This window comes from Suricata suricatta, chromosome 11, assembly GCF_006229205.1.
Source record: "Suricata suricatta isolate VVHF042 chromosome 11, meerkat_22Aug2017_6uvM2_HiC, whole genome shotgun sequence".
In the NCBI taxonomy this organism is placed as follows: domain Eukaryota; kingdom Metazoa; phylum Chordata; class Mammalia; order Carnivora; family Herpestidae; genus Suricata; species Suricata suricatta.
The window spans coordinates 16,708,092-16,721,540 of NC_043710.1; the positions used below are offsets into that span (position 1 = coordinate 16,708,092).

The following is a 13,449-nucleotide window of genomic DNA, read 5'->3' on the forward strand; positions in this document are numbered from 1 at the left end:
AGAGGGGCCGCGGCCGCCCCTCCCCCGCCCGCGCCCCCGCCGGGGGGAGGGGCGCGCGGAGTGGGACTCTTTCCGTTTGGTCCAGCCCCGTCGTGCACGCAGTTCCCAACACTTCTCGTCATCCTCTCTTTGGTCTCTTTATTCTGCTGAGCGGTGCTGTTAGGATTTCTTTTTTTCCCCTGACCACGTTCGCTATGGTGGGTAGCAGCAAGGTGGCCCTGGTAGGGGAAGGGTTGATATCGAGATTGGGCACCAGGGGAAGAATGTCTCGTTTCAACTTTGTCTGTGGCTTGCACCCCCGGAGAAGGCCACACACCGGTTGTAGGGTGCAGATGTGCTGAGAGTGATTTCTAAGTAGTTGAGTTGTTGAGACGAGGGTAGGACTGCTAATGGTAGGCAGGTTTTATTTTCATTGGCGAATCCGGTGTCATCATATTCAGGGCATATGTTGAAATATTCTTTGTTTAGGTCTTGAAGTAGAGGATCTCACTCTGCACGTCCACATTGTGTTGTTTTTAAATGATGTCTGCGAGTGTGGCTTTCTAGAATTTCAAATGTGAGTTAAGGTCCGGGCGTGTGTGGGCCTCAGCGTTGGCCTTGACAGTGAACTTTGTGGCTGTGTTTTGGATTTCAGAGATTTGCCCCATAGCTGGGATGTAAGCTGTGCATTTTTTGTTAATAGTAGGTGTCAGGAATGTAGATGCTTAAGCTGGGGACGTTAAAGGGAGAACATTCCTGTGTAAATAATTGATAGCTGAGTATTAGAATCAGATTAATTTGGGTTGGTGAAAGTTTTTTTTCCTTTTTTTTTTTTTTAAAGCAGCTGTGCACTCTAGGAAGGAAGCCTTTTCGTAGACACACTTTATAGGAGTTCTTTAGGGCAGGGAGCTAGAATATCTCTTTTAGAGAGGATACTCATGAACGTCTCTGGCTTCATTGAGGGCCTGGTAAGGGGACTGAAATTGGGGCTGAGACATCTAAGTGTACTTTTCAGTGTTTATGTTGTTTTGTTTACATCTGGTGTTGTCTCACATTTGGGCACTAGAAAAAAATAGGTCAGTTTTGCTTTTTGTTTTTGAAGAGTAGCCCCCTCCCTCCCTTTTCCTCTTAAGTTTCACAATATACTTGGTTTCACAGCATTGTACGAAACTGTTACTACATTTTTACTGGAAATACTATTATTCATTTTGATTTTGGTAAGTTCCTTTCTATTCTTTTTTCTGTCTTCGCTTGTATATGGACTCTACATTGTGGGCTTACTACTAGCTTATTAGGGGCTATTTAAAATGTCTGAAGAATACATTTTAAAATATCAAGACATCTTGATGGCAGCGAGTAAATTTTTGTGTGCAGTTATACTCATGTTTCAAAAAATTTCTGTACTTAAAACTTGTGTAGATAGACAACTGTCCTTAAAAGGAGCATAGTAATCGTGCAGAAAATTCTCAAAACACAAACTTCTGGCTAGTATGTTAAAAATGTTCCAGGTGCTTTTTTTTTTTTTTTTTAATGTTCGACTTTTGCTTTTGTTAACATAATGGTATTTGCAATATGACTGTCATTGCTTGACTGGCCGTAATAAAGTCTTTTGCTTGAGTGCTTTTGAAGGCTTTTAAAGGTAGTTTTCAGATAATTTTGGAAGCTTTATTTAAGCATGTTGCACTTTGGACTCAGGCAGGTCTTTATGGGACCAGAATAGTGATAGATTAAAAAGAGTCGTACCTACGCCAGATTTGCTTTTTAAGAGGTATAAGTGATGGAAGGAGGCCTATTTCTTTTAGCTTTGAAGGGTCTGTCCTTTTCCCCATTCAGTCATCTGGGAGAAGCTGCCTCAGAAATACTCTTCTTCTGCTTACATGAAGAACTCTAAATGCTGACCAGCAGGAGGTGCTACAGCAAGATAGAGCAAATCTGAGTTCTGAGGGTCTTTCTACTTATTATAGCTCTATGTAGCTTCACTAAGCAACAGGATTAGCACCTTAAAGATCTGGGAAGAACTTTGAGTAAGTCCACTTAAAAGTCCATTAATAAACTATGTTTGCTATCTGATACTGAAATTTTTGTTTTTTACCTGCTTACAATATTATGCAAAGTAGCTTTGTTATTGTGGATAGCTTAATGCCACGCTTAGGTACAGAGTGCTTTTAGAATTACTGTGATGATCAGTTAGTGTCCTATTGATGAGTGGGGTGTTGAACATATATGTGAACAAATTATATGCAGTGGCTATAAACAAAAGGAGTTGGTATGACTTGGGGCTTTAGGTTTTTTTTGTGTCATCCCTATAATATTAATACAAATAGGATATAGAGTACTGAGATTCTGGAAAGGGAGATACTGTATGGAAAAAATTTTAATTATGTTTAGGTCTCTCACATCTATGGACAGGGAGCCTAATAGATACATTCTTAGGCACCCAGCTTTATAAATACATATGGTTGATGTCTTTGAGTTGGTCTCCAAAGAGATCCTTGAACTGTAAGTAAAGTTCTGTCTGTGGTCTGTCATTGCCGATATGTCCGTTAGTAACAATAACTGCATAAAGATGAAAGTAGTTTCATAGCATCTACAGCACATGCTCTTTTGAAACTCTGTTAGTGTTAGGTGAATTGATTTATCCCTGGAAATACACTACAGTGGTGGCTTGCAAAGTTTTATAGCAAAGTTTTAGAAAGTTAGAAATGTGTAGAAAATTTGATGAGCCTGCTTTGCATTTTGTCGGTTTTCTAGGCATAATACTGTACTTTTTTCTCAGTAAGATCAAATGAGATACTACATGTAAAAGTTCTTTGTAAGTTGTCACAAGGCATGCAGACGTTGAGATGGGTAACTAATTAATACACAGAAATTCGGTCTTTAAAATGTTAACTTTATCTGCATCATTTGGGAAATGAGCACATTAAAAGTGTGCCCCCAACACTTTATGAAATTTTTTTTTCTAATGCTTACTGTGGTTACCAAAAAGCTCTTTGTTACAGTTTTGAAGCTTTGTTTAAAAAATGCTGGGGAGGCAGTTTCTCATAATTAAAAAAATCATTTTTCTTTTTGTAGATCCTGTGACGTGTATCCTCCATTAAAATTTTTCTTACTTTTTCATTGATGTGATAGTAGTGATTTTAGTGAATATTTAAGTTCCTGGATTCTTCTGTAGACTCTCATTAACACACAGAGTAACAGATATCACAGTTAAGGTTTTGATTGTTTTGAGGGATTCTGCTAACTTTCTGAAAAATTCTTACTAACTAAAGCTTTCAAGCTTGTTTTAAAGTGGAAAAGATGTATATCTGTATGTATTAGTATTAGGTACCTGTGCATATCATTTTGTCTGTTTTAGAGGGAAGCGTGAGGAGATGACTACTCAAATCTAGAGGAGTGCACTGAAATATTTTTTGTGTAAAAATAACCCAAAAGTTTAAAACTCAGAGAGCCTTGATTTGTGACTTTTTTAATAGACTCTGTTCACAAATTTGTACTAAAATAAAGTAAAATAAAATAGAGATAATTGGGAGTCCCAGTGTTTATGAGCATCTCAGAAGGTTTAGTATCTTAAATTTTAGAAGTGACTGTTCTTTATGAAATAGCCCCTTTAATTAGAAATTAAATATAGAAACTTGTTTCTGTATGAAGCGAGAGAAAACATTTGACTGTTTAGATAAAAATGAAACCTCTCAGGGTAGTATCTTTTTCATTCTACGGACAGTGAATACTAAAGGTTTTTTTTTTTTTTCCTTAAAGGAAATACTGAAGTTAAGGTTCTGATAATATGCTTTTAAATTTTGTATTCTTAGTATTTTATTGCCGAAGGCTTTTGTATTTAATTGCCTTAAATTTAAATTTAATTTAAAGGGAGAAAAGGAAGGGATTAATGTTTTAGGTCTCTTAACCTTTGACAGAATTCCTTCATATCTATATTCAGCATTGATGTCTTGAAATATGTTTGAATCTTCATGTTAATTTGTCCTGGTATGAAACAGTCACGATTTTTGTTGACTTCTCAGGAACTTTTTGTACAAGGGCTTTTTAGTAGGCCCTAAGTATTCTTTAGGAGCATAGCAATATATTTTGATCATTTTAGCTTTAGCAGGTGTGTATTTTTGCTGCTTTGAGATTATTTTTTTAAGGAGGCTAACGCTGTTTTAAATTTATTGTAAATCATTACTTCTTAAATAGCATATGTTTTCTTGTTTGTGTGTATATATTGCTTGCTATTTTGTAGGCTTTCCTATAATTCTTATTTGTGTATTAAATTTCTGGAGTTATCTTTTGTAAGAATGCTGAAATAGATGTTTAAGAATACCTTTTAATTTACCTGTCTCTTAGTTCAGTGTTAAACTGGGGGTGTTGGTGAACTCTTCCCTTTTAGAGAAAGTATGTGAGGTTCAGTTAACCTTTGGGTTTTCCATAGCAACTTTCTCACACTAGACACTTGTGTGGCAGTTTGAATACCCCTCCATTTCTCTCCCTCCAATGCATTGCAAGGCCTCCCCCTGTTTTAAGAAATAAAAAAATAGCGGGTCTATGTTGAAGGAAACTATCTTGTCCTATGTTTTGAAATCATCAGTGTTTTCAGTTTTTTTTAAATGGACAAGTGAATCAGTAATATGGAGATAGGAAAGGGATGGGGCCTAACAGGTTGGTGATCTAGGCTTTATTTTTGACTCTGTGGGCCTAGGGGACAAAAAAATAACTTAAACACAGAAGCCAAAAAGATGGGTTTTGTTTTATTGTTTTGGCTGCACTGAGAATACAAACTGTCAGTACTTGAGGAGAAGGAGCAGCAGAAAGGAATTGATTTTTTTTCTGCTGCAGATCCAAGTATTGTTAACCATGTGCATCTCTAAAGCAGCATACTTACAAATCAAACAGTAGTTGATTCTTTCACTCAATTAACAGTCATACCCTAGACGGTTTTTTTTAGATTTTTAAATAAGTACCAAAAACTTCAGAGTAATGACAATAATTTCCTGATAAAAGTGGGTGATAGTAACCATGGCAACTGCTATCTCTGGCCTTATGGACAGTGTGTTGTATTGATGAAGCTTCAGATCCTGTAGTAGCCTGTCACTTTTATGGTGAAATGTAGTAACATGTGTTGCAGGTGATTTTTAGCTGGATTGTGTTAAATTTGTGTGCCAGCTTATCTTTCCTTGTGAGGAATTTCTTGGACTGTATTCCACAGCATGTTTGTGAAGGTGCTGTTGCCTGAAAATAACCCGCCACCTGTGTTAGGCCTCTCATGCAGATTGTACTTAGTTCTTTCCCAGCCTCCTTCCTCAGTCTTACAGAAAATAGGGGTGTGTGTAGAAACTGTAAATACATAAATAATGGCTCAAAGTTACCTGTTACAGATAGCTAAAAAAAAATCTTTTGTGTTTTTAGTAGAGGTCAGTGGGTGAGAGAAATGAATCTGTAGTTGATATATTTTTCCTAAGTCGTCTTTCTGGAAACATGTATGTCTGTGAAATGTGGGGCTAGGTGTGCAGGCCAAAAATATTGAGTAAGGACTTGACAAAAGGGAAACTTAAGTATTGTTGTTTTTGTGTGTGCGATGGTGTTATGTATATGTATTACTGTAAGAATACATTTATTTCCTAGGGTGCATTTTAGAGTATGGTAAATGTTTTTGTATGAGAATTTTCCATGAGAAAAATTATTTATAAAATATAACTTGAAAAACCGTTAAGAGAAAACCTTGATAAAACAATTAAAACTTTTTTGGGGGAGGGAGATAGCTTTGAAACTGATCCAACCAAACTTAAAAAAAAATGGCTTTAAAAATAATGGTTTTAAAAATAATTTTACAATTGTATAAAATCTTTTTTGCTTTTTAAGCATTTCTTTTATATGCTTATCCTATACGAGGTTTTTCTAATGTGAAAGTGTTGATCTAAATGTTGATACTTTTTCCAGTATGTGTTTAAGAAACTTGCCAGAGCATAGAGCAAACAAGTTAGATCTGAGTTTGACTAGGCCCGGATAATAAGATCTTGTCAAATTGTGCTTAAGATAGTTCAGACTTTCTTGAAACTTACAGTGATAGAGTCAAGTGGTTTACTTACTACAAGTCCCAGGATGCATTTCGGGTTTTTGCTTAACTTCGGATTAGAGCATTGCATGCTGGGACTTGTAGTTGATTTAAACAGCACAGAGAACCCTTCCCTCTTGTCTACTCCATTTTATACAAACAGCTTCCCAAGCCTCTAAGAACTTTCTGCTAAGTAAAATTTGATTGCTAATATTATAATAATCGTGGTGCTGTTATTCTAAAGTGAGTCTTCAGAAACACCCTACTGTTTTAGTTTATCTTGGATTAGTTTGTTGTTTTTTTTTTTATCAATTACTATAAGAGTTACATGTAAAATAACTGATACATGTGTATATATGTGTGTGTTTATATATTTAAAACTTAGCAATTGTAAATTTTTTTTCTTTGTGGTGCTGGATCACTGTACAGTTACTATATGTAGAGTGCTCACATAGGCATTATGAGCTTATAATCGTAGGGCCTGATATATATGCTTTTCTTTGAATGGGGCCAGTTACTCATTCAGTGCCTATATTTAAGTTCAGAGTTTGGTTTTTTTTTTTTAATCTGTCATAATTGCCAACACCTTGCATCTTAGTATTTATGTTTTTTATTTAAAACTTTTTGTATTTATTTCCATGCACACACAAGTAGGGGAAGGGGCAGAGAGAAGGGAAGACAGAATCCCAAGCAGGCTCCACACCATCAGCGCAGAGCCCTATGTGGGGCTTAAACACACAAAGTGCGAGATCATGACTGGAGCGGAGATCAAGAGTCTGACACCTAACTGGCTACACCACCCAGGCACCCTTTGAATCTTGGTATTTTTTAAATGGAAGACAAGATTCCTGAAAGTTAATGTAGTTTCAGTGTAAATTTAATACTCAAAAATGTAGTCTGAAAGAGAAAAAGGTAAGGTTTCTTTAATGATTTGTTTATATTTTCAGTTGTGAAGTTTAAATTTCTATTCGTTCTGTTCTTTAAAATTCTGATACTTTATTAATGAATATCAGAATATTGTTACAGGGATTAAATGTTAAAATCTGTGCAAGTGCTTGGCACAGTGCCTGGTACATACATAATAAATCCTCAGTAAATGTTTAGAATTAGCAGCAGCAGCAGTGGTAGTGGTTCTTGTTATTAAATAAATAGCATGCTTCACATTTCCCCCTCTCTTTTTACATTATTATTTGATTAGAAGCCTAGCCTGGTTCTGTTAAGACCTTGAGATTTTTGTCCTATGGTAATAATGTGTCAATTCTTTAGAATTTTTTGCTGTACATAAGATGTGGTTGTACCTGTTTCTCCCTAAGTGATACATGCCTGAAGTCAGACCACCAGCCAGTAGTAGCAGAATTTTGACCAGGATTCAGCTGTTTGTTACTGTACTGCAGCCCTTGGTTGACTTCAGAAAGTTCAAAAGATAATGGAAATTTCTTCATTCATAATGTTTGCAATGGTAAAATATCCAAACTAGTTTGATTAATGAAAATAAGAAGCTGCAAAAATGTTCCTCACGTCACTGTATATGTAACCTTGGAAAAATTCTGTTGTGTTTAGAAGCACGAACCAGTCTATCACCACAGTTCACGGTGTTACAGGATTGATGTATTGGAGGCCAGTGAGCAGCCCCAGAAAGAAAATGTAGTTTCAGGTCTGTGGGTTGTACTTAAAATGTTAGGTTCAAAACAATCATAAGTCTTTATATTCTTTTTCTCTTTTAGGACACTAACTTCTTTAAGGCTCTTGAACTTTTAGGATATTTTTATCTCCATGGCTAGTCTCTTTTAGCTTTTTGAGAAGGGAAAGGGATATCTGGGAATATTGCAAAATGTAAGCATACCTTGTGATGTATGTGTGTTAGTTTGAGGGTATACAGAATCCAGATAGTGTCTTTCTATCCTGCCTGGCCAGTATCTATTCCAGTTTTTTCCAGCTTGAGTAGAATTCATGGAATATTATTGCTGAGGACTGCTGTGTTTATTTAAGAAAATTCTGCCTTTAGTAGTAATTATTTAAGTACTTGTTTAAACAACAAACCAACCCACTATAATAAAACTAATCTTTTTTCTCTCATAAATGCAAACTGGAATTTGTTAATATTTGTATATTAGACATTAAATAGTTTCTTTAGATATGTTGAAAATTTTTGGAATCTGATATGCTTCCACATTATGAGTGGTTTATTTATTTTCTGTTAACTTGACTTTTTACACCCTAACATTAAAATGAAATAAATATCAGTGGTTATAAAGAAGTGAAATACAAAGGGCTAAGTATACAGGGTAAAATCATCTCTAGTATTAATTGGCCAGTGAAGGAAAGAAAGATCAGATTTGGATGAATTCTCCTTACCTACATTTTATAATTACACATGTGTAATTTTTGAAATACTGAAGTCTGAAATAAGGACTGTAAAACTGGGCAGCCATGTGTCATCCCTGTAGAGTCCTCTGACACACCTAAAGTATATTGAGCACAGTTTTCTGTCTCTTTTTAATGAAATGTCCCAGGCCAATGGAAATGAAACGACTGTGATGATGTTAGAGGACTTGACTTTTAAGACCAGTCCTGTCATTAGTAGTGTCCTCTAGGGAAATTCAGCCTTGCCGGGCTTTAGTTCTCTCTGTGGTAAAATGGGGATAATGGTAAAAGCCTGCTTCACTATGCTGTTGAAGGGACTGGGTGAGATAGTACTCATGAATGTACTTTACAGACTAAAGTGGTGTATATAAATTGAGTTTTTAATCACTAATAGATGCCTGGATTTAAAGATATTTATCTATGTCATGTTAACAATGTTAATAATTTTTAAAGTTTACATGTATGAGTTAGAATCATCTGCATACCCCCTGCCCATGGCCAACAGACAAGTTCTTAACATGTTTATAGCATAGTTCTTGACAGTGTGCCCTGATACATTTGTGTGTATTATATAGTATATATAAATAGTATAAATGTACTGGTGTGTTGTTACAGTAATAAAAACTTTCAATTATGGGCTTTTATATTGAAAAGTATTCTTATGTGTTAATATACAAACTTACACGGATATATTTGTTCTTGGATAAGTGGCATAGATATAAGACTGGCATGTTGCGAATGGGTCTTGTACCTGTAGGATTATCTGTTCTCTTAATAATAACAATAATAATGGTTTAACATTTACTGAGTACTTATATGTATAGTGCTAAGCCCTTTTACATATAGTATCTCATTTAATTGTAATCCTCACAGCTATATTCTGAGGACTTACTATTATTATCCTACCCCCATTTTATAGATGAGGAAGTGAAGGCCTCCCTGGGATCACATAGGTGTAGCAGATGGTACAATCTGAGTTCAAGCCTAGGTTTGATTCCAGAACCTCTCCTCTTAAGTGTCCATAATATTATGCCAAACTATGTAATAATTCCTGTAAAAACCCTAGAAAATGAATTACTAAAGAAAATTTTAATTTACTGAAATGGCCACATCTATGATGTATCATCTCGAGAATGTTTCGTGTTGATTTTGGTTGGGTTAGATTGAGTATTTTGGAAATAGTATACTTTGGAATGGAGTGGAAATGAAGGCTTTTGAGACAGTGCCTTTCTTGTTCATCACTGTAGCTGGTTGTGAAACTCAGTGCCTAGCATGGAGTGGGACGAAGATCTCTTTCTTAAGGTTGGAATTTGGGCACTTAAGCATGGTAGGTCATTTTATACATTTGCTATTTTAATTAGTCCTTAGGTATGTCAGAGTTTTAGAAGGTTTGACGAGGGGCGCCTGGGTGGCTCAGTTGGTTAAGTCTCCAACTTCAGCTCAGGTCAGATCTCACATTTGTGGGTTCGAGCCCCACGTCAGGCTCTGTGCTGACAGCTAGCTCAGAGCCTGGAGCCTGCTTTCAGTTCTGTGTCTCCTTCTCTCTCTGCCCCTCCCCCTCTCATGCTCTATCTCTTTCTGTATCAAAAATAAAATAAAACATTAAAAAATTTTTAGAAGGTTTGATGAGAAATGTCCTCTCTTTTAAGACATATTATAAAGGCAGTACATCTGAGTAATTCTAGCCATATAGATGTTATAAAGTAGAAAATTAAAGTCACGCCGTTCTACTTCTAAATTTTCTTGTGTTTTAAATATGTACTATGCATATCCATTTCAAAAATAAATAGAATTACACCAATACTGTCTTGAAGTTTACTTTTTTTCAAGTGGCTATTTTAAAAACTTGTTTTTGAAAAAAAAAAGGCTCATTAGGAAATGGGAGTGAGGTTGGAAGGAGAGTGGTAAGATTTCTATGTTAAGGTTATAAACCTGCACTATAGATTGATGGGTACCTATGGGGCAAAAAGCACTTTAGGTTTTTTTTACTTGTGCCTAATGCCTTAGAGATGGTCATTCTTATTTTTAAAACTTTAAAAAAGGTTAACCAATTTAAAATGACAACACTGTTTTCTGTCCTGTGCAAGTAATTTAGGAGACATCATTTCAGAATTAAGTTCTGCTAGTTTATTTTGGTAGCTACTATTTATAAAGAGATCAATTATGGTTTCACATAACTTTTTTTTAAACTGGTGGGCTCTCTTCTTGGTTGTTAGGAGACATTCATTCAACATTTACAAATTAGAACAGTGTTTTAAAGCTGAGGAAATAATTGTAATAGTTTAATTAATGGAAACTCAAACCAGTACCGCGTAATCTGCACATAGATAGACACCCAGCACCAGTACCGCGTGATGGGCACATAGATACCCGGCCCCGGTGCCGCACGATGGGCACATAGATAGACACCCAGCACCAGTACCGCGTGATGGGCACATAGATAGATACCGGCGCCAGTGCCGCGTGATAGGCACATAGATAGATACCGGCGCCAGTGCCGCGTGATGGGCACATAGATACCCGGCGCCGGTGCCGCACGATGGGCACATAGATACTGGGCACCAGTACCGCACGATGGGCACAAAGATAGACACCCGGCACCAGGATCGTGCGATGGGCTCATAGATACCGGCGCCAGGGCTGCGCGATGGGCACACAGATAGATACCCGGCGCCAGGACCGCGCGATGGACACAGATACCTGCGCCAGTGCCTTGCAATGGGCACACAGATACCCTGCGCCAGTGCCGTGAGATGGGCGCATAGATACCAGGCGCCAGTACTACGTGATGGGCAGGTAGATAGATACCCAGCGCAGGAATTAGCTCTGATACTCTCCCTTCCTGTGAGCACTGTTGGCTGACCTTACCTCCATCCCCATTCCCACTCACTTAACCACTACCAAATGCTATACTGATAACTCACCATTTTTTAAAGCAACAAAAAAAGAAAAAGATAAATTATATGAGTGCCATTCGTTTTTCCTGGCATTGTGTAAAATAAGACATAGTCAAGGCCTTATAATCTACATTAAGGCTTTGAGAGTTGTATCTTGGTGCTAAGGTTATTAGTTATAATTCACCTTTGTAATTTTTAAATTAAAAATTTTATTTCATAGGGAATAAATTTTTCATTATAAAAGTTTTTTGGGGGGAAAAAAGCTTTCCTAGTCCCAGAATGGACTCCTGGTGTCTAAGGTGCCTTAATGCTGCTTTAGACTCCTAATTAGTGAAGTGCTGAAGTCTGGCTTTAAAATGCTAAGAATTGGATCTGCTAGAGCAGAGCAGTTTATTTATTATTTTTTTAAGTTTTATTTTATTTTATTTGACAGAGACAGAGACAGTGTGAGTGGGGGAGGAGCAGAGAGCGAGGGAGAGAGAGAATCTCTGAGCTGAGAGCACAGAGCCTGATGTGGTCCTTGAACCCACAAAACTGAAATCCTGACTTGAGCCTATACCAAGAGTTGGATGCTTACCCGACTGAGCCACCCAAGGGCCCTGGGCATAACAGTTTATTTAAACTAGGGTACAGTCAGTTTTAGCAAGCCAGTTCAAGAGTTTTCTCATTGGTAGCTTTTCATTTTGTGTGGCTCAGACCATGCCCTAGAAAGCATTTTATTATTTCTCAAAATAGTCTTAATAACTGTACAGAGGGCTCAGTTCATGTCATGGGTGATCAAACTGAGGCAGAGACAAGAATGTGAGTAAGTTAATGGCAGAGCCCAATTTTCCTTTCTTTCTTTTGGCCTTGGTCGCCTCTTGTCTCCAAATTTTAAAAACTTATGGCTACCAGTAAATGTATATTTATATGTAATTTTCTGAATTCGTGTTTTATGTATGTTATAAAACATATAGGAAAGCTGGAATTTTAAAAAAGGCTGATATTGGGGTGCCTGGGTGGTTCTGTCAGTTGAGTGTCTGGCTCTTGGTTTTGGCTCAGGTCCTGATCCCAGGGTGGTGGGATTGAGCCCAGTATCGAGTTCTGCTCTGAGCCGGGAGCCTGCTTAGGGTTCTCTATCTGTCTCTCTGTCTCTGTCACCTTCTACCTCCTCCCTCCCTCCCTCTACCCCTCCCCCATGCTGGAATATCTTTCTCTCTCTCTCAAAAACAATATGCATATATAAGTTATAATAATTCCTTCCATAGCCCCCTTCCTTGTCCAGGGTGGGTGCACCCGCGTGGAAACTAGTGCTCCAGAAAGGCCATTCTGCAGAAGAGGCAGCCGTGGGGACACCTGGAGGACAGTTGGCACAAGGTGTAGGGCTTTTAAGTTGGAGTGATCTTTTGCAGCTTTTTAATTTTAAAGAAACAGCCTTTCTTTCTGAGAAAGGCTGAAAGATTGAGAGTAAAGGCCTTGGGAGAGGTGAGCTTAAAAGACAGAAATAAAAGGCTTATTTGTTTTCTTCTAGTTGACCAAAGGGAAGAAGCTGCCTACCCTGACAGCTCTTACTCCCTACTATAGAGATGGCAGTGCCTTTTTCTGTTGTTGTTAGGCAGTTTATAGAACGCAGGATAGCTTGGTAAGCGTCTTCTCTGTGCCTGATATGACGTAACAGTGTGGAGTATGCAGCATGCATGTTAAGTACAAGTGGTTGTATTTGGCTTGTTGCTGCAGCGTTTTTAAGGATGTCTTAAAAAGCAGTTCTCGCTCGATAGAGTTGGATATGTGCAAATTATTGAAATCATCATTTCATGAAGACCAAACTTTGTAACTTGAATTATTCTATTTAGTATTTGTTTATTTCTCTCCTCTCCTTCCCCCCCCTCAACCCCCCTCCCAGTACTTCAGAGCAGAATTCTTTTTCTGAAAGGAACAGATGCTGTTAACTTATCAGGACCTGATACTAAAAAGCCTACAAAAATCTTTGTGCTGCTTATTTTCTTTATTTAATCTATATGCAAAGCCTATTGTAATTATTGCTGTTAGAGGGTTTTAAACTGATGGTTCCCCACCCTTTTTGTGCACAAGGGAGATAGATCAGGAGTGCCAAATGGACAACTTGGTATAAAGAAATAATGACCACTGAAATAAAACAGGAGTTCAAATAAAAAGCAAACCACA

At 37.3% G+C, this 13,449-nt stretch overlaps 1 protein-coding gene across 14 annotated transcripts in view; it reads left to right on the forward strand.

Moving 5' to 3' along the window:
• PHF21A (PHD finger protein 21A) overlaps positions 1 to 13,449 on the forward strand; it is a 191,786-nt gene that overhangs the window by 1,135 nt on the left and 177,202 nt on the right. For 2 of the 14 annotated variants that reach the window (XM_029956073.1, XM_029956075.1), the window contains exons 1-2: positions 95 to 197; positions 1,138 to 1,196. The exons of 10 other annotated variants lie outside the window; for them this stretch is intronic. The gene's annotated coding sequence lies outside the window, so the exon portion shown is untranslated. Of the gene's footprint in view, positions 1 to 94; positions 198 to 1,137; positions 1,197 to 1,972; positions 2,004 to 13,449 lie in introns of those variants that run through there. 2 more of the 14 variants (XM_029956074.1, XM_029956076.1) reach the window with 2 other exon arrangements.